Genomic DNA, 19,209 nt, shown 5'->3' with positions numbered 1-19,209 from the left:
GTGGTTCAGACTGATATCATTTACCACTGCTTCACTGGAGAGTATGACATAGCATGCACCTATGGTGCATGGGGAGTTGATTATGAATAGCTGATGGAGGAGGGAAAGGCTGAGTTTGTGACATAAAATGAGTTGGCTTGACATGCCAGCTAAAAATCAGGGGTAAGCCTAAAAGACAGAGGTGAGGAGAATTCTTCCCAATGGGTATAACTTTGAGAAGTGCACATCTATGTGGAGAAAAGTGACCTGAGGTTAGAATATATGTAGGTTCATGGGCAGTGAGAGATGAGTCAGGTTTTTCAGGGGCTAGAAGGAGAAAGTTTTGACAGTTGGGAAAAATACTTTCTGGGTTTGAGTTATATAGATGGACCAATGGGAGTGGGCATGAACTGTAAAAAAAAATGAGTACTTGATGACAATTTCTTCCATGTACCATCTATCATAGAAGAAGCACTAAACAATCTAGTACACAGAATATCTTGGCCAGTTAACTTCAACCAGATTTGGTCACCAACCACCCATGGGTTCAGTTAGGAAGGATATATTACACATTCAAGTAATATCACAAGCCATCTTGTGGTTCTCCTTTTGGCAAAAAAGGAGCATAAATGGAAAAGCCAAGTTGGCAGGCAGGTTGAGTATGGCTGTCCTCAACAACATGGACTCCAGTACAACAAGGCTGAGCGAGTTACTGCTGCTGCCAAATGTGTGTTTCCAGGAACAAAGAGCAATGCTGAGCCAGTAGCAAGGCACCTTCCCTCAAGAAGGCCAGTAAGCTATTTGGTAGCAATGCAATTTCATTGAAACCCTAGCATTCCAGAAAGGGCAGCAATTCATCTTCATTTAAATAAACACATGCTCCACATAAATGGGTTTGCCTTCCCCACGGGGCCTTAGCCAGCTCCACAACCCAAGAGTTTATAGGCTGTTTTGCCAACATAAAAGTCTGCTTAACATTGTGGAATCCATTTTACAGTGCACTGAGTATGACTGTGGGCAATGGCCATTTGTCCATGGTCATATATACTATACCATCTAGATTTTTGCAGCATGACCACACAATGAAATGACCATTTGAAAGTTGTATATTGGACACCAGTTTATAGATGATGTTTTCTAATATTGCTGTTCCTTCCCCAAAAGTGTAGCATAGAATTTAAATCAACAATTATCATCAGGTGTTATGTATAAATGTATGCATCTGAGAACACAGGGGAAAGAATGGGCCCATAAAATATTATTTCCAACAACTCACTTGAGGAATTTGTAACACTCATCCCCATAACTTTTGATCAGTGGGCCTAGAGGTTCTTATTTTCATAAGAAAGTTCTATTAGGGAATACAGCAAATATTTTATTACACGTTAAGCTATGGCTGCTAACTCATTGCTTTGAGCTTCTTTTACCAAGAGACAAGCAAGCATGAAAAAAAAAAATCACTATCCTGGCAGGGAAATTAATGATCACTACCAGGAAAATATAAAGCTGTTGCTATATACAACAGGTTCAGTTAGGAAGGATATATTACACATTCAAGTGATATAACAGGCCATCTTGTGGTACTCCTTTGCTCAATTCTGAGAATAAATGGGATATAAAGCAGGCCTATCACTAAGCACACTTTCTCATTAAGGATGAGGGTCTAATTCACCAAGTAAACCACTCTTTTAAGCAGAAATTAATCTATAATGGTGGTAGATGAGAGAAATAATGAATATCAACTGTGGTCCCCTGACCAGCTGTAGAAGAGGCTGTAGTTCCTTCTACTAACCTTGTTATTATAAATTTTTCTGGAAGAGTAGAAAAATTTGAATCCTGAAGTAGCTGCTACCAGGTGGGGAATATTTAGTATCTGAAGTAATTGGATCAGAGTTGCTCAAGGAGTGCCAATAGTGAATACTCCAGTGCCTTGCTCAGTTTTCTCCTCACGACTGACACATGTATTTCTCTAGATACCAGGAAGACTAAAAAATGATTCCTTCCCCAAGAATTGTCTTCAACTTGAACCCTTTGATTGGTTGACTTGGAAGTACAAAACCTAGTCCCCTTTGCCTGTATTTTGGACAACTGTGAAGGGCTGTCAATGCTCTGTAGCCTCATTGAATTGACTGAATCTTTCTTGCAATTGCACCAGTTTAATTTATGCCTCTGCCTTATCAATGACTCTCAAGCAATCAGCTGTTATTTTAAGAGCACTTATTAATAAACTCTTTATATGCAAATCTGAGAGACTCAAAATCTATTCTCTGGGGAAGCTGACCTTCAAATTGCCAAGGCTCATTACATATTAAATAAATTTAAAAGAAATTTTCTACATAAAGTAAATTCCTCTCCTTAAATATTTTTACTCTACTTTCTTCATTACTTTTTATTTCTGTTTCTGTTTGTTTTCCTTTTGCCAACTGCAGTTAATTTATACTATGAAAATGATACAATTTAGGAGACTTGTTCCTCCCTCTAGTGTTTGGGGGGGGGGGGGTACTAATAATTATGTGAACATGGATGATTGATTTTAAAAGCATCTTAACATTTTGAAATATTATTTTCCTTTTCACTATGTTTTTTTTTTAATTGATTTTAGAGAGAGAGGAGCGAAGAAGGTGATGTGAGGAACATTGATTGCCTCCCATATGTGTCCTGATCAGAAATCAAACCACAGCCTGGGTATGTGCCCTGACAGAGAATCAAAACCTTGACCCTTCCATGCATGGGACAATACTGCAGCCAAGTGAGCCACATGAGCCAGGACAATGTTTTTCTACTTTAAATGACATTGTATTTTGGGTTACAGAGTTACTGGATTTGAAGAAAAAATACAAAATAAATGTTTAAATCTTATGTGTGGAGTCTTGGTCATTATGAAGATTGGTGCAAATTGTATGGATATTGTTTGATAATTCTAATGAGATAAAAGAATGGCTTTACCATGGCAACAGATCATATAACAATGATGCAAGTAATTCATTATATTCTACAAGCATCTGCAATATTTGTGATATGAGAATTTATAGACATGATTCAATTCATGATTCTTTCACTCAGCAAATACTCATTGAGTGCCTATTTTGTACCCAGACCCTAGGGATATAGAGATTAATAAGATAAGATCCCAATTCTTGAACAGTTCAGAGTCTAGTGGGAGACAGACCTATACACAAATATCATAGTACAAAAGATCTGTTATAATAGAGAATAAACAGATTGCCGCTGATGAATTGTGTAATGATCTTTTATGGACAGGATACAATTCTATAAAACTTAAATGTCAATCACTTTGAGTATTTCTGCATTATAATAAAAGCAATCCTGATCTTCTGTCTTAAATCAGCAAGGCTCCTCCTCAAAACCAACAATTGTTGTAGCTATTCATATCAGCTCTTAGGTTCTGCTGGAAAATCCAGGGAAAGTTGGGAATTATTTTATGACTACAGATAAATAATATCCTGTATAAGATGTTAATTCCTGTAACCAACCTACAATTTCTTTGTCCTCTTCTAAACTAATGCACAATGTGTTCTCTCTGATAACTAAAATGCAGAAGCTGCCTGAAGTCAACAATTCTTTCTACCATTTTCTAATTTTAAACCTCAATGAAAAGCTAATGCTAGAGGGACAGGAAGAGGGGTAGTTGATGGGTCAGGGTCTATAAGGAGGGGAGGAGAGTGTCTAGAAAATTGAGTGCTTTTGAGATTAGTGAAGTAGCAAAGGAAGATTATCTTAAACTAAAGGGTAATGAAGGTCATCCAAACTGAGACTGTTTTGAGAGTGAAAATTGTTGTAAAAACTAATTCAAATTAATTCATGTTTTGAAGACTTTATTTATAGATTAACAAATTTGCTTCATAATATTGATTTAGTCTTTAAATAGTTTTATTCCCCCCCAAACAAAAACAACAACAGTCTTTCTAAAAATAAAATTCAGATATACCAGGTATATTAAAGGCATGTTAAAATATTCTTATTATTTGTGCATTAAAAATAAACAGAGCCGAAACTGGTTTGGCTCAGTGGATAGAGTGTCGGCTTGCAGACTGACAGGTCCCAGGTTTGATTCCGGTCAAAGGCATGTACCTTGGTTGCTGGCATATCTCCAGTAGGGAGTGTGCAAGAGGCAGCTGATCGATTACTCTCTCTCATCGATGTTTCTAACTCTCTATCCCTCTCTCTTCCTCTCTGTAAAAAAAAAAAAATCAATAAAATATATAAAAAATAAAATAAACAGAATAGTTATTCTTGGTATATACTCATATGTTTAATTGAGAAAATACCCTTTCTATAGATACTAAGGTAGATAGCAAGCTTGGTGAACATTCTGTTAGAGAATCAAAAGCTCTTTCTTCAAAATGTATCTTAAAAGACTTGTCAAATTAAGTTTTCATTAATTATAATTTATCTAAATGGTTTGTCAAATTTGTTTACATGATGATTTAAAAAACCTGAATTTTATTCCACTTTGGTGCAGCATATACATTATCAAGTAAAAAATCAAAATTTCATCAAAAATAATTTTTATACATAATATATTCTGAATCACAAAACATAATTTTCAAAATGAAATTTGTACATGATTTGTATTATCATCTTTAAATGTATTCAGTTTCTCCTTTGCTTTTGTAGGGATGAATTTTTATTTCTACAGTACTTAATGAGCTTTTGTTCAATAAGTTTAGTTTGCTAAAAGTCTTTAAATTAGAGATTTTTGGTGATTCATTGTCTAAGTCCATTTGAGCTGCTATAATGAAAATATCATATATTAGATGGCTTAAACAAAGATTTATTTCTGTAATTTTAGAGCCTGGGAAGTCCAAGATCAAGACTCCACCAGATTTTGAAGAAACACAAAGATTCAGACCCTAATATCCATTTATTGAATAATTTGAGTAATGTTTGACAGTTGACCTTGAACAAAGTATAAGTAAAATTTAGAAGCCTCATTTATAAACACAAGTAATGCCACTGTAAAAAATTACAATGAATTACAAAGTAGTTGTTAAAAAATTCAAACGTTCTAAAATCTGATGGATTCTGGGCAGTATAGAGAGAAGACACATGATTCCTAAATTTATCTCTGCTCCATAGATTATTTATTTAGAGACAAGGTTTTCCTCCAATAAGCTATGGTTGCCTAAAATTCAAATTCATATGATAAACATGAAATAAATCTGCAATTTTGAGTTTTAAAATTAATTTTATAATATATATAAAAGCCAGCAACCAGAATGCTGTAACAACCAGAATGACCAGTTGCTATGATGTCCACTGTGGCCTGTGAACCAACCTGATTGGGGGTGGGGCCAGTTGGCCAACCTTCCACAGTCCCTCCCCCCTACTGGCCCCACTCCTGATCAGCCTGCATCCCCTTCCTCTGGCTGGTCCCACCCCTGATTGCTCCCCTACCCCAATAGAGGGTAAGGCCAGCAGCCAACTTTATGCAACCCCTCCCCCAGCCAATCCCACCCCAGATCAGCCCCCCACCCTGACCAGGAGCAGGGCCAGTCAACTGCTTTCAGCCCCTCCCCCATCTGACCCCATCCCCTATGGGTCTCTACCACCTCTATTGGCCTGTGGCCCATCTGCCCAGCCAGCTCCACCTCCGATCACCTCCCCACACACCAATCAGGGGTGGGGCTGGCTGGCTCCCACAGCCCCTCTGCCACATGTTAGCCCTAAATTGACCCCCTTCGCCCCTATGGGAGCAGGGCCTACTGGTCAATCACTCATGACCCCTTCCCTCAGCTGGCCTGGCCCTGATTAGGCCCAGATCATTGCTGGCCAGCTGGCCAACCTCCCACCATCTCCTCCTCCCAAAAGGCCTGGCTCCTATCCCCCTCAATTTGGGCAGGGTCAGCCAGACCCCACTCATGCACAAATTTATGCACTGGGCCTCTAGTATTAAAATAATATACTATTTTAATAACTAAATGATCTTTCAAAAGTCCTGAAGTATTCTCTCCACACCCCCAGAAGAATCATGTTAGAATCTGTGAGGCAGAGGTCATGTCAAGAGAAAAAAGAATTTCTAATTTCTGGTTAATAGTGCTCAATGCTGGTATTCTTAGAATCCAGTCCCACATGGTTCTGCCTCTGTGCTGCATGTATGTGTTTCAGTCACAGCTAGTGGTGAGCTGGAATCAGCTTTTACCAATTTGCTGGGGCAGTGTGTGTGCATCTCTTTCCAGCTCCATATTATCTAGCTTCAGTTTGGTAGCTTGAAATTGTCCATTTTGGACTATTTACACTACAGAAATCAGCAAATGCTACAAGTCAGAACTCCCCACATACCTACCCTACCAGTAGAGCTGGTTGTTAAATTTTTAGCAGCAAAACACTGCAAGGAGCCTTTCTGTGAATCATTTCTAGACACAGCATTCAGCTATTCCTAGCTGAAGATTCTTTACTTGAAAAGGAATTTGTGATAGGGTGTGGTTCATGGTCAGGGTGAACCACATATTCTGGTTTGGTAGGACATTTCCATCGAATACCTGCTGTGCCTGAGTCCTGTCCTATTTAACATTTCAACCTGAAATATTCACTTTTGTAACAATGTATGAACTACAAATAAATCCAATTAATTCTTGCATTAAAATCAGCCAGGGCCTGGTCGGTTTGCTCAATGGTTAGAGTGTTGGCCCATAGACCAAAGGTGCAGGTTAAATTTTTGGTCAAGGACATGTACCTCAGTTGCAGGTTTTCTAGGGCATGTGCAGGTCACAATCAATGTGTCTCTCTCATGTTCTTATCTCTTTCTCTCTCTTCCCCTCCTCCCTCTTTTTATCTCCTTCTTTCTCATCTGGCTTCCACTCTCTCTAGAAATCAATGAAAAAAAAATATCCTCATGTAAGGATTAAAAAATAATCAGTCAGGATGGGTTTGGTAGAACTTCACATTTTATTTCCAGCTTCTGCCATGATCTTGCCCTAAAATACAATACTATGATCAGGATTCTCTCTTGATATAAGTCTAAATGAAAAAGATGGGCTGCAATACTCAATGCACTTTTCCTGTTCCTTCCCCCACACAGCATATTTTATAATTCTCTTTTTTTAAAAAAAAATATATTTTATTGATTTTTCACAGAGAGGAATGGAGAGGGATAGATAGCTAGAAACGTCGACAGGAGAGAATCATCGACCAGCTGCCTCCTGCACACCTCCTTCTGGGGATGGCACACAACCAAGGTACATGCCCTTGACTGGAACAGACCAATGCTCTATCCACTGAGCCAAACTGGTTTCGGCTATACTTCTCTTTTAAGGACAGTATGCCAAGTGCTTGCTGATGATAAAATGAATATACTCACACATCAGCAGGTTTCAACTCAGCTAACTTCTGGGTATGGGTAGTGGTAAGGAAAGAATTCTACATTGCTGCCCCTGCTGGATATTCAGAGTATTAATTTTCCATGTTACAAAATATGTACTGATTTAGGCAGGAAGCTAAGCAGAATGTGGCATCTTATTTTTCAGATATTATCCCAGTGGAGAATGTATTTTACAGTTTCACTGAAACTGAATTTTTCCAAGTACTAAAACAGCTTTTAAGTGATTGGGTACCAATAGTTTTGAAACCATAATGAAATGTTATTGCATAATTTATACAAGTTACTTTCTATAGCCAAATGTTGTTATATTCCACTAGCTTTTGGTAGATGGGCTCAAAATGATATTTTTGTAATTTACACACTAGTCACTGTGACTATATCTTCATCCAAAGAGATAATAATTAATTTAATTTTATGTAGCATATTTAAATAATAATCAGGTATTTAACATTTAAGTATCAACAGGTGTATTTATTTTTTAAATTATTTAAAGTATTACATGTCTCCATTTTCCCTGATTGACCCCCATCCCCCGACCGCTCCCAAACCCGAGGGCAGTCCCCCACCACCCCAGTGTCTGTGTCCATTGGGTATGCTAATATGGATGTATGCAAGACCTTTGGTTGATCTCTAACAACCCTTCCTCTGCCCCTTGTCTCTGGAATTATTTTTGTTCATCAATTTATGCTGATCATTATATCCCACATATGAGTGAGATCATGTGATATATATCATTCTCTGACTGGCTTATTTCACTGAGTATGGTGCTCTCCAGTTCCATCCAAGCTGTTGTAAATAGTAAAAGTTCCTTCATTTTAATACCAGCATAGTATTCCATTGTGTAAATGGACCACAGTTTTCTAATCCACTCATCTGCTGATGGGCACTTAGGCTATTTCCAAATCTTAGCTATTGTAAATTGTGCTGCTATGAATGTAGAGGTGCATATATCATTTCTGATTGGTGTTTCTAGTTTCTTGGGATATATTCCTAGAAGTGGAATCACTAGGTCAAATGGGAGTTCCATTTTTAATTTTTTGAGGAAATGCCATATTGTTCTCCACAGTGGCTGCACCAGTCTGCATTCCCACCAGCAGTGCATGAGGGTTCCTTTTTCTCCACATCCCTCTCCAGCATTTGTTTTTTGTTGATTTGTTGGTGATAGTCATTCTGAAAGGTGTGAGGAGGTACCTCATTGTCATTTTGATTTGCAACTTTGTGATGATTAGTGACTTTGAACATATAATATCTTCATATGTCTCTTGGCCTGTATGTCCTCATTTGGGTCTCATTATATACATCACTCTGGAAATTTAACAGTGGAATGAATAAGTGTCTTTTAATTATGTGTTATATGAATATGCTCACTTGAATTTATTTGCATTTATCTGTGTTCTTCACCAATATAAAAATTTATCTAAAGCAGGGCCATATCTTCTATTGTGATTTCTTATTATACTATTAATCCTTCAAATGCAATATATTTTGAAAGATTGACAATGAAGAATATTGTATGAGATTCTCTGAAAATTACATGAAATAATTGGATAATTTACCTCATATAGTTTATAAGATCACTAAATATCACTGTATAACAAATTTGGGACAGTTAACATAGTGATAAGTATGACAACATATACATACAGAGAGGATTATGGGCATATTAACAGACATATTTATATTAGTATATTGAATTTATGATGATATTCCTCATCTACTTTACACACATATTTTCCACACTGATTAAAATTCATGATGAAGTAGCATAGATTATAAAATTAACTTCTGATAATTTTCTCAAATTATCAATATGCACAAAGTTTCACTAGGAAGGTGGAATGAAATTCAGGGACATCAATCTAAAAACCAAGGTACTTGTCTATTTATCTAGATAAAACCTTCATACTGCTATTCAGTACCCCTGCCATTATATTTACAACCTTTTAACAATTATTCCCAATTTGAAGAGAAAAAAGGATGAGGAAGCCCTTATGTAAATTTGTAACCTAGTATGCCTAATAAGTCCATAGGACTTATATTATTTAGAGTAGCATTTTATTATGCAACATGGTTTTGTTTTCACTTTTTAAATTAATTAATTAATTATTTTTAAAAAATCTTTATTGTTGAAAGTATTACATATGTTCCTGCCCCCCCCCCCCCACCAATGACATCTTTCAACCCACCCTTACCTACCTCTCCAGGCCTTCACCAACATGGTTTTACTTGATCTCTTATTTCTGTTCATTAAACATGAGTACACCATTCTATCTAATAAAAGAGTAATATGGAAATTAACTGTCACTTCATGATAAAGATGGCAGCACCCACAGCCAATAAGAAGGGAATATGCAAATTGATGCAACAAAGATGGAGGGGCCATCTGGAACTATGAAGTCAGCTGGAGTAGGCGAGAGGCTTGGCTTCCTTAGTTGCCTCAGCCTGCTCTGTGGCTGCCACCCAGACAAAGCCATAGTGGCAGGGCCCAACCCATAGTGGTTAGAGGTGATCAGGTCAGGAGGGGAGGGCAGTGGGGTGAGCAGGCTGGGAGGCAGGGTGGTTAGGGGTGATCAGGCAGGTGAGTGGTTGGGAGCCAGTGGTCCTGGATTGCCAAAGGGATGTCCAACTGCTGGTTTAACCGGAAATTCCCCAATGGGTCCCAGATTAGAGAGGGTGCAGGCTGGGCTTAGGGTCGCTCTCCCTGTGTACAAATTTCCTGCACTAGGCCACTAGTAATGAATAAAACATTTATATGCCATTTATTTCATCCACTACTAATGTGCCAATACTGATCATAATTGAATTTGTGCTCTCCCATGTCCATGACAAAATCCATTTAAGAGACACCTAAGACTTGTTGAGCAAACAAAAGGTTCATTTTCTCAGAGGCTGTCACTATCTGTATATCTTTTGGAAACTTAAACACTTTATTTTGGAGTAGAGAACATAAACAATACTGGAATTTGACCATTTGTGGATAAAACAAATTCTGAGTTATCATTCTGTAATGATAAAAAGCGCACATTTTCAGGAATAAAAATAATCAGAAAGGATTTGTGAAAGTATAGGGAATTTTATTGCCATCTAAGTCATTAGATTGTGTAGTATTTCTAAATAATAATAAGTCAAATATATTAATATGCAATGACTGTCTCAATGACCTAATGCCATAAAAAAACTAACGTATTACACAGGGATAATTTTTTAAATTCTGAATCTTACCACTTCAAACAAGAACATTTAAAAATGTTAATAATATTTTTGGGGATTCTTTCTGACATGTACTATACCTTTTCAGGTGAGAAAAAAAAATCCTACTATACTTACACTACCACAAACAAACAAAAAATGAGTAATTTAATATTTTGGATTCATGTTAAACTTTCAAGTAATCTAAACTATTAGTAATATATAAAATATAAATAATACATTAAAATAAAAGAGGAACATTACTAAAGTTACAGTTCTTGAAATTGAATCTAAGTAGAATTAAAATGATCAAGAATATTAGAACTCTCCTTACAAGATTTTGTTATAAAGTATTATCTAATTGTAAAGATAAAATGAACATGTATGAAAGGAATACCCATCTATTCCTAAATTTATTTTAATGTTAATTATATCCACTAACTTTGCTGATTTGCATTATGTAATGAAAGATGGAGGTTAAGGAAAAAATTGTAATGAGTGGCCATGTTGGTAGAGCAAGAATGGAAAGTAGCAATAGCAGATGCTTTCAAGTCTCTCAGAGGAATTTGAGAGATTACTCTCCTGTGATCAGAAATTACTTCACAAAAGCCAATCCATAGTTAATAGTCTCATCATCATAATTATCATCAACACTTAAGAAAGGAGATGAGATAATCATTAAATGCCAATTAAGCCAACTAGAGAGGGTCTAGACAAGCTTTGTGAAAAAGATAAAAATTTGATCCCTAAGAAAGAAAAGGACTTAGAGAAACTGAAAGAAAAGCAATCTATGTTCTTTACCTAAACAAAGGTGTGAGCAATAACACTAAGAGAAAATATGTATTTTTCTATATTTAGGGATGTGTAATGCTTATTCCTCATAAATGTGTGTGACTACACTTCCTTAGGAAGCCAGTTGAGTTAAAACACTATATTTTTATAGCTAATAATTCAGTGTCCCAATTTGCATAAAATTTGCATTTCATTGCCATATCTGTCAATCAGTTCTGGACATCAGCCAATAAAGTGAAAAATACTTATACTTACATTAGAAGAGGAAAATTTAAAGAAAAAAAAAATCTTGTGATTTCAACATTATTATGTGTTTTAAGAGGTAGAGCATATAGATTTGATTATAATTATGATTAAATTCTCTAGGTATTTTATGAGCAATAGAGTTATCAAATCACATTATTTAAAATAAGACATATTTTAGTCAAATTTTACATTGCAATATAACCACATATTTATAAAGAATAAGTTTTAATGAGGAAAATTATTCTTTGAATTTAGATAAGTAGTCTTTTTATTTTTAAATGTGTTTTGTTTGAGGAGTGATTTTTAAGATTAAATTATCAGAGATAAATATATAATGATTCATTTATGATTGATAGGAGATTAATCATGACTAATATAAAATTATTCATAGCATACTGATTAATAATTTGAGTTTTTAAATGACATAGACCTGAATTCAAATCTCATTTTTCTAATTTATTCCTGTTTGAACTTGGTGAGCATGGTTTAATCTTTAATAAAATAAATTAAGATACTGATCAATATATGCCCATTAGATTTTTTCTTTGTTTTCTGTAAGGATTAATATAATAATATATTTAATACATTTTCACTGTACATGACTCAGAGTTATAGCTCAATAAATATTAGCTCTTTATCTGCATTTTTCTTTGCATCTTTATAGCAAATTTTTTGTGTGTTCTGCAAGTTGCTGTTGGTATATTGAAAGCCTGGGTCATAGAGGAAATGGGGTAACAATTTCATATATGCTTAATGAGTTTTCACTAGTCTCTCAGGATTGTAAATATCATCTCCCTAAAATTGCCTTCCAATACTTACTCTTGGTTCCCTTTCAGGTTTCTTCTTGCACTGGTAGTGTTACAAAATTATTTCATTTGAACTCCTTTGTGCTTTTCTATAAGATATTTGAACATACGCTTTACTGGTTATTTAGGTTAGCTTTTTGTCCTTGACTCTTTTAGTGAGGTTTTGTCAAACAGGTTCCATATAATATGATACATTTGTCACGGCTATACCAAATGTTTAAAGTTTTCTGATACATATTGCCAAATGGCTCTCAAGAAATGTTGCATAATTCCATCAGTGGAATGTAAAAGTTGGCAATATTTTAAAGACTAATAGTTTTTAAAATTTTAGCACTGGTGGGAAAAAAAAAAAAAAAACCAGACTGAGGTACAATAGACATTTTATTCATACAAGGTATAAGATACTGAGTGTATTACAGGTGCTCTGGGCACCCATTTTTCATCTTCATAATCAAATAGCTGGGTTATACTAATACTAATGAAGTATACTTAATAAAAATATAATGCTCTATGCAAAGAACATATAAATGTGTGTGTGTGTGTTTGCTACATATATCAAAAACAATAAAATGTTAAATACTAAATTTAAAATACAAGTCATATCTGAAAAATGACTATTTGCAAAAAATCTTGTAAGTTATTATTATGCAAATATGTAACCATCTATCAGCATCTGTCTTAGGTAGGCTGCAGTCCCTACTGGAGGACTAAGAAAAGTAAATTTTAAGAGAGAAAGAGATAGAAGAAAAAGAAAAGACAATTATTCCAATGTAACTAACTCAAGTCCTCAAAAAACAGGAGTAATTGAATATCTTTGCATTTAATCCAAGGAAATAGGTACCATATTTTTATAAAGATATCAACATTTTACCCTGGCCAGTGTGGCTGTTGGTTGGAGAATCATCCTACCCTAAAAGGTCTCAGGTTGGATCCATAGTATATACAGGGGGGGGGGGGGGGCGCAAAAATCAATGTTTCTTACATTGATGTTTCTCTTTATCCCTCTCCTTTTTTCTCTCTGAAATCAATAAAAAAACATATCCTCAGTCATTGTTTTTTTGTTTGTTTGTTTGTTTTTTCATTTTATGTTTTTTGTTTTTGTTTTTGCTGTTTTGCTCTTGGATAGTGTCCAGTCTTTTAACAGTATAACCACTTAACTGCCCTGCTACTTGCCTTACATTCAGTTGTTAGTTGTGAGTGCCTTGTCATGTTTAGCTTGAGTCCCTTGGTCCAGATACCAATGCACTGTCTTTTATTCTGGGTGTATTTTGTTGAATTCCAGATATTATATGACATGCATTTTGACAGGATAGCAACATTTTTAAAAATAAGACAGAAGTAACTGATACTTTAAAAAAAAAAAACTTAGATGAAACAAATTGCATTTCATCACAAATAATTCTAGTAAATTGAAAAAATAATTACTACTTTGGTGAAGGAAATGTAATATGCTGGTTTGGATTCTAATCAGCAGTTTAAAAGTTTCCAGTTGATACATAAAACTATGGAATTAAAATACAAATACCATAAACTTGACAAAAAATTGGAAATGTTAATATGCAGTAATGTCCATATATATAAAAGCCTAAGCAACTGGCCACTGACCAACCGGACTCTACCTATGACACCCACTGTCCACTAGGAGACAGACACTTAACACAGTAGTGGAAACCACAAGCTTGGAAACATGTAACAGACTGATGAATCTCAGAAGGAAGGAGGGAGGGAGAGGGCAGGAAGAGATTAACTAAAGATCTTACATGCACACTAGAGGCCTGGTGCATGGATTCATGCACTGGTAGGGTTCCTCGACCTGGCCTGCAGGGATCAGTCTGAAACTGGCTCTCTGACATCTCCTGAGGGGTACTGGATTGCGAGAGGGTACAGGCCAGGCTGAGGAACCCCACTGGTGCATGAATCAGTGCACTAGGTCTCTAGTATAATCAATAAGAAATTGAAAATCAAAGGCCCATTCAGTCATTATATAAATAATATGTAAGATCATTAAAGACTAATATCAATTTCATTTCTGGTTGGTGACTTAAGGGAAATTATACAGGCAGTCCTCAGGTTACATCAGAGATCTGTTACTATGGCGCGATGTAACTAGATTTTCGCTGTAAGTCGGAACCCACCTACATAAACATCTACATCACTCATGGAGCACATACACAGCAGCAATGAAGTGAGACAGTAAAAAAGTAAGTAAATAAAAGAATGATAAGAATTCCTAATCTTTACTAGTGGTAAATAAATAATAATAATAATAATAATAATAATAATAATAATAAAACATAAAGCACATATGTACATATGTTGAAATGACATAACTTTTTTTTGAATATAAATACTATAAATGGGAGATGGCAAATGTAACCACAAAATATTGTAATATAAGTCGAGTCTAACATAACCTGAGGACTGCCTGTACATAATAAATATGAATGTGGATAATAAATTTAACACGGTAATTATGAGCAATTGAAAAATTTTCCTTTTTCATTAAGAACACACCAAGCCAACAACAGAGAAGGAAAAGGGACTATCTGTAATGGCTATTAGGCATCAGAACTGATTCTGACAACAGATAGGCTGTTTACAGCTTGACAGGCCTCACATGCTGTCACTATCTCTTTGTGGATAAGGTGCAGAAACACACAGGATGCTGTAAAGGACTGTGGATTGAAAGGCAGGTGATTGCTGATTAACGGATCATTGTCTACAAAGATAAGATCTCCAACAGTAGGTTTCAGAGTTCTGTTTCTTTTAAAATGGCCCATTCAACAGTTTTATCCATGTCTTTTCTGAACACACAGAAGTCAAGATCATCTTATTTGTGGGTGATACAAATCTAGATAGGTAGTTAATACATTGCAGGCAAAACTTGGATTCTAACTATCTTGGCAAATTTGAATGGCCTGCATGAAACAAGAAAAACAATTGTAATGTATAGTGCAAATCTCTACACTTAATCTAATAGTTTAAAAGAGAGAGGAAAAAAAGCAAACCTGAGTAATAATAGAATTAAAATCAATGAATTAATGCCATTTTACATAAACATGACTTTGAGGAGCTTGATAATTTTAAGATCAACACAAATTAATATGATTTAAGGCTATCACAAATTAATTTAGGATGCACTGATACAGACATAATGTACAGAGCAAGACTAGAATATACTGTGATCTCCACTAACTAATAAGGAATACATTCTGGAAATGTAGTGTAGAGTACTAATAAACTCACTTTCTTTTACTTGGTGTCCAGTTATATGAATCACATTTTGAGGGAATGGCAGGCATAGTAAAGGTTACTTAGGATGACAAAAGAAAGGTACTATTTGGAACACTCCAATGACATAAGTATTGAAGCACATGCTAATTGTTATATATGGGAGAAGAGGCAAGGATCAGGATTTGAAGGATTAGTGAGTAGGATACAGTGTCTCACTGGAGCTCAAGTTTAATTGATGCCAGGAAGAAACACTGTGTATTTGAAATCCATGCCCATCAAATGACAACCTTGCTCAAGAAATGTGTTTTAGTCACAGATGTTATCAGTTGAGACTTAGACTGCTCAGGGGAGCACCATAATTGAAATAACAATAGGCGAGTCATTGCAGTAAAGCCAGGAATTACCAATAACACACCTTAAATGCCAGAAACAATTTTTCTGACAATTTCTAAGCATAGTAAGATCACGCATTGTTTTCAGTTAACAGGAAAATCATCCTTACACTTAAGGGGCATCTCTCACAGGCAGGCACAGCAGTCACATGGCGCCTGGTAGAGATCTGTAATCCTCTTCCTGAGAGAGCAGCAGGATGTGCAGTGCTTCCCTGCGGGAAGAGCATGCTTTCCCAGGCATGGCCAGGGACCTTGCCCCAGCCAAAGGGAGTGCCATATGAGACCCTGGAAAGAAGTTTTAAGAGCTATTACAAATTCCAGCCACTTCATTTTTCCTTCTGCCCGGATTCCAGGCGACAGGACATATGGAACATAGCTGAAGACTTGCTATAGATGTTCAGCTGATATATAACCTGAAAAATAAAGAATCCTTGATTTTGTTGGCCCACTAAAGTTTGGAGATTGTTTGTTACTGAAAACTTCCCTAGGAAAATCCGACTGAAGAAACACAGAACCCAGAGAAATTGTCTGTGATAGGGAACTGAGGTCAGGCTCTTGCCTGGGACACATCAAGCTTCCATTTTGCTGTGTGACTGGAGAAGCTTAAATAAGAGGTTGGCAATTCTAGAGCCCTGCTAAAAGAAGGCATGAAAGAGACATAATTGCTGACACTGGCCAAAGGTGCTTTAAAAGCTTCAGTTGTCTTCAGAAAGTAGAGCTAGAACAAAAACAACAGACTTGTTCTCAATAAAACGAAAAAGATGATAAAAACGTATCTTTGCCCTAATTTCTCTCTTTCAGTACTTTTTTTTTTCTTCTTGTTTTATTTCCTACAAAAACTAAACACCACTGTTTCTTACTGCTTCTATATCTACTTAAATTATTTAGACATACCATCAATGCAATGAAGATCTTGTAGTAGAAGAGAAAAATGCTAATTGACCATACCTTCTCTATGCCCACAGCCAATCAGAGTGAGTATGCAAATTAACCCAACAAAGATGGGGGTTAATTTGCATATGATGAGGAGTGAAGACTGAAAACAGCATAGAAGGAAGAGGGAGGGAAAGTGGAAAGCATGGTGGCTGCCAGAAGGAAATTGCGGGCAGGGTGGGTGGGGTGGGTGGGGCAGGGTGGGTGGCAGCAGCAGCAGCAACAATGGCAGTGAGGACAGCAGCTGTCACAGTGGCCACAGCAGCCACTTGCAGGAATATTCCTGCATCGAGCCCCTAGGGCCCCTAGTATCAAATAATTGGCCTAAGCTTGGTTCTGCTTTATATGTATACTAGAGGCCTGGTGCATGAATTCATGCACCAGTGGAGTCCCTTGGCCTGGCCTGTGAGATTGGGCCAAAACTGGCTCTCCAACATTCCCCAAGGGGTCTTGGGCTGTGAAAGGGTACAGGCCAGGCCAAAGGACCCCAACAGTGTACAACTGGGGCCAGAGAGAGATGCGAGAGGCTGGCCAGTGGGGAGGGACCACAGGAGGGCTCCAGGGTGTGCCCAGCCCATCTTGCACAGTCTCAATTGGCCAGACCCCAGCAGCAAACAAACCTACTGGTTGGAGCATCTGACCCCTGGTAGTCAGTGCAAGTCATAGTGACTGGTCGACCAGACTACTATCTTCCCCCTGGTGGTTAGTACATGTCATGGCAAATGGTTGAGCAGCCTTAGCATATCATTAGCATATTACACTTTGATTGGTTGAACAGATGACTGGACACTTAGCATATTAGGCTTTTTAAAAATATATATTTTATTGATTTTTTTACAGAGAGGAAGAAAGAGGGATAGAGAGTAAGAAACATCGATGAGAGAGAATCATCGATCAGCTGCCTCCTGCACACCCCCCACTGGGGATGTGCCTGCAACCAAGGTAAATCAAACCCGGGACCTTTCAGTCTGCAGGCCGACGCTCTATCCACTGAGCCAAACCAGTTTCGACATAGGATTTTATTATATAGGTTTATTAACTAGGGAAAAACCTTTTAATCTCTCTGAATCTCACTTATTTATTAACCAGTTGTGATCATATTTCTTCTCCCTATTTTATAGTGATGTGGAAATGATGAAACAAATGTTAGTGAACACATTTGTAAATAATTTTGGGATACTAAAAATAGACATTCACTACTACCATCATCTACTTTGTCATTACATCATTATCTCTTTATAGATAATTATACTAAAAAAATGATTATATCCCAATGTAGTGTTAAATATAATGAAATTACTAGGTAATGTGGAAATTAAAATGAGATTTTTTTTCAACAGATATTATTACCAGGGTCTGTCTAACTAAGCTATAGTACTTAGGATCTATAAGCATAAGTATTTTCCTATCTGCAAGAATTCTTTAAGGGAAAAGATTTAGTAATTGAAACTAAGCAATGAGAATTTAAAATATTATCTTTTATAATTCTCTATGAAGAGTATTGATTATGTGAAACAACTAATGCATGTTTGCTACTCATTTTTTATATGCAGGATCAATATTCTTATTCATGATATGTGAATTCAAATGGAAGGACTATAGTGAATTGACCAATAACACTAAATTTGATGACAACGTAAAAGGCAGAAAATAAAACTACAAAGAAATTTGGAAGTAGGCTTTGTACAAATATAAGTTGGTACTAATCAAAGGTTACTAAAAGTAATTCAAAGAAATGCAGATGGAGAAAGATGACTCTAGACATAACGTAGTATGTGCACTGTCCACTTCACTGTTTGCTGTTGTCCAACTCTCTAGAACTTGCCATCTCATTATTTTCAAATGCCATGTACTCTTGTTCTTCTACCATGGACCATATTTATGTGCCACATTCAGCTTTTTTTCAGCTTCCTTCCTTTCTCCCATTCCCATTCACTTCCAGGCTATTAAATTGCTCATCCTCCCTCATCAAATGCCTCACTCCCTTAACATTACTTATTTCAGGGATCTGTTCAAGTGACTTGCTAATATGTAACTAGTAACTAGACCTTATGGCATTGTGAAATAGTTTATTTATGGATTAACTTATAGTAAAATTTCAGACAGTATAATAAAGTAAAATGAATTAGTAAGGATAGTAAGACACAGTATCTGAGACCAACTATGTAAACTGTCAATTGCAATCAAATTATAAAATTGGCCAAATTTAGAGAATTATCTGGATATTTGACTAGAGCAAAGTTAGAAAAATATATGAAAAATCCTTAAAAAGGAATAGATTAAACACTACATATAA

This window comes from Pipistrellus kuhlii, unplaced genomic scaffold (assembly GCF_014108245.1).
Source record: "Pipistrellus kuhlii isolate mPipKuh1 unplaced genomic scaffold, mPipKuh1.p scaffold_m20_p_2, whole genome shotgun sequence".
Lineage (NCBI taxonomy): Eukaryota > Metazoa > Chordata > Mammalia > Chiroptera > Vespertilionidae > Pipistrellus > Pipistrellus kuhlii.
The sequence above is the reverse complement of the archived record's forward strand: the minus strand, read 5'-3'. Positions refer to the sequence as shown.